The sequence below is a fragment of the Mus pahari genome, unplaced genomic scaffold (assembly GCF_900095145.1).
Source record: "Mus pahari unplaced genomic scaffold, PAHARI_EIJ_v1.1 scaffold_11720_1, whole genome shotgun sequence".
In the NCBI taxonomy this organism is placed as follows: Eukaryota; Metazoa; Chordata; class Mammalia; order Rodentia; family Muridae; genus Mus; species Mus pahari.
Window position 1 is genome coordinate 13,910 of NW_018393508.1, and position 3,492 is coordinate 17,401.

Sequence of the window (3,492 nt, forward strand, 5' to 3'; positions counted from 1 at the left end):
ATAAGAAGAAGAAGAAGAAGAAGAAGAAGAAGAAGAAGAAGAAGAAGAAGAAGAAGAAGAAGAAGAAGAAGAAGAAGAAGAAGAAGAAGAGCAAAGGGGCTGTGTCAGCAGTGCAACAAGAACTTGTTAAAGAATTAGGAGCCTTGGTGGATGAAGTAGCAAAACAGTAGGAGAGACAAGCACTGGATGATAAAGGGAGAGATGATGATGATGAAGTTAGAGATGGTGATGCTGACGGCACAACTGGGAAGAAGAAGAAAAAGAAGAGAGGACCAAAAGTTCAAACAGGCCCTCCCTCAGTTCCAATATGTGACCTGTATCCTAATGGTGTATTTCCCAACAGACAAGAGTGTGAATACCCATCCATACAAGATGGGTGAGCAACGGCTTGGAGAACTACAAGTGAGGGAAAAAGGCCCTAGACCAGGCTAGTGATGAGATATGGAACGACTTCCAAGAAGCTGCAGAAGCACATCAGCAAGTTAGAAAATATGTCTTGAGTTGGATCAAACCTGGCATAACGATGATAAAAATTTGTGAGATGTTGGAAGCTTGTTCCTGAAAGCTAATAAAGGAAAATGGGTTAAATGCAGGCCTGGCATTCCTTAATGGGTGTTCTCTCAACAACTGTGCTGCCCATTACACTCCCAATGCTGGTGACACGATAGTCTTGCAGCATGATGACATCTGTAAGATAGACTTTGGAACACATAGAAGTGGTAGAATATTTGGTTGTGCTTTTACTGTTACTTTTAATCCCAAATATGACATATTATTAAAAGCTGTAAAGGATACCACTAATACTGGAATAAAGTGTGCTGGGATTGACGTTCATCTCTGCGATGTCGGTGAGGCCAATCAAGAAGTTATGACCCAAAATTTTTAATACAAGTTCAAATCAAAACATAATTCAGATATAAAATTGTAGTCTTTTAAATTTAAGAGATCCTAGAATAATGTAGCTAAAGTGACAAGTTAAATAGACTGTACATTATTAGTATATATCATACCTTCAATTTTATATAACTGTTCTTTGTTCAATGTATATCTAAGAGAAAAGGCCATTTTAATGGACAAACAGCAGCATGAATTATAGATAAGTTCCAAGGCTATTTACAATATTTTAGCTCACAATATCACACGAGAATCTACATGTCCATAGACTGAGTGTCCCTATCCACAATTGATTCTAATTCTTAAATAAAATGATCAACAGCCAAAATCCAGACAAAAAGACAGATGGAAATTTCAATTTCCCATAGAAGGGACTATGAGAAAAGAAAAGAAAAAAAAAAACAGAGAAAATGTCCATGACAGAAAATTAAAATCAAGCCTACACCTACAAGAGAAAAAAAATATGTATAAATATGGGGGTAGCAAGGTCTCATGGGCCACACCCCCTATGGAGTCTGAGATAACAAAGGTAAAATGTAGATATTAAAAAAATAATAATTCAAGAATATAGGGTGGAAGAGTGTGCTAGCTGCACAAAGGTTTAAATTTGCCCAGCCAATATACTGTTTAAGACATATTAAAAATAAGACTACATGTGAGTGTCTTTCATTCATAAATCCAAAACATTTGGTCAGATGTAGAGAAGACATACACACGCACTGAAAACACACAACATTACCACATCATAAGACCATCTAACATAATTGTATTATCATGCTTGTCTGGACATATTCCCTTCATGGTCAAGTTTGCTCAATAAAATTAATTTTATAATTGGGTCACCTAAAGGTGCCATTCTTGATATTAAAATGATCAATTTTGAGACTGTAATTAGGATTTTAATCATCAAGGGCAAAAAGGTTGTCTTTTCCATGATAATATAAAATTTACAACTATATGGACTCATATGTCTTAGCAGCTATATCCTTCCCAAGAAAGGAAGGACTCTAGAGATCACTGTCCATGCTCAGGCTTGGTGGTCATTTCTCTCTCTCCAGAAAACACTTGTCTGCTTGATAATTGGGCCTGCAATCCAAGTAAAGTAATGGGGTGTTGTTAAATTCTAGACATTTAGACCACATTTGGAGGCAGTCAGTTGTGGTATACTGTGGTTAATTTGGTCATAAAATAGTTTGGAAATGGCTAATGGACAGACAAGGCCTGTTTGTACATGTAGAATTTGAACATTTGTTGACAAATTTGGATACACATGTGGTGGGGAGTGTCTGGTGAGATGTGTACCTCACAGCCTGACTGACAAGAGCATGGAACACAAAGAATAAACTACATCCTTTCTTTTTGTCTCTGGGTCAGTGTTGATCTGAGGTATATGGTTTTCCTGATCTCTGTCTGCAGCATCGTTTCCTGAGAAAGTCCCTCCAGTCCTTTTTTTTTTTTTTTTTTTTTTTTTTGGCTAGAGCATAGGAAGAAAGTAGACATCACAAGTCTTCTGCTGCCAACTTGATGGGCTGGCTCTTCTGATCCTGTCTCAGTTCTTGCTAGTTAAACACATTTGGAGATAAAGCACACTGCTTTCCCATTGTTCTGACACTGGAAAAACTCAGTGACTAAGATATCTGGCTTTTGAAAGAAGGTGATCAACATTTATGTCCCAGGAGAGTCTCCCGGGATAGGCAACTCAGCTTCTGTTCAGTAGAGGGAGAACACGAACAGAAAGGCAAAGCCTGTTTCCCATGACATAAGCAATTCCTTGTCTGAACGTTCTATTGTATCCTGGAGAGCTCTTGGTATCGCCTGTGATGTCACCAGTGTTGTAACAACACCAAGTGCTCTTAGGGCTTTCAGAGAGTCCCTAGAGAGTTCACCCATATTTATGTTTGCAAGATGGTGAAGGAGTCTGCTGGAGAGTGAGAATGGAGTGCTTAGAGAAATAAGAGAGAGGCCAAAGGAAGCTGGCTTTCCATCTCACTGTAAAACAGTGTGGAAGATGTGCTCCTGGAAAGGCACAGTGAGTCATGGAACCGTGATGTGAAAATTCCTGGAGTAGGCAAACTTGAGCCTGGTTTCACAATGATGGGTAACAGGAAATGGTGCCACTGTGAATTTTATGAACTTTCCTTCTTATCATAATTCCTGAAAGGTGGGGATTCTAGCATATTTGTCCATGCCAAAGACAGGAGCTGGCAGGTCCAAAACTAGTCTACTGTGAACTTTTTTATTTTCATTTTATTGGGCGTGGGGGTGTGAAAAGGAGACCATAAAGAGTCAGGGAGTACATGATATTAAGTTTATATCAGTTCAACATTTTACTTTACTCCCAAATTTTTTCTTTTTGGTATGGTGGCTTTCAGACTGTAGTAACTCAGAGCAAAATATTCCTTTGAGACCTTACATTCTCAGGCATCCTCTGAAAGCCAACCCCTGAGAGTGACCCCCTAAGCATCCTGAATCAGCAGATTCAGTGTCTGACATATCTCTAGTGCAGCCAAACAACTGTCAGCATCAGAGACAGGAAGGATACGTTTTCCAGTTCAGGATTGTTTTAGTTTTTCAGTTGGATGAATTGTTCAGTCTTTT

The 3,492-nt window shown here is 38.7% G+C and overlaps 1 pseudogene; it reads left to right on the top strand.

Annotated features, from left to right (window-relative positions):
- Positions 1-68: 68 nt before the first annotated feature.
- LOC110315582 lies at positions 69-886 on the top strand (annotated as a pseudogene).
- The last annotated feature ends 2,606 nt before the right edge of the window (positions 887-3,492 follow it).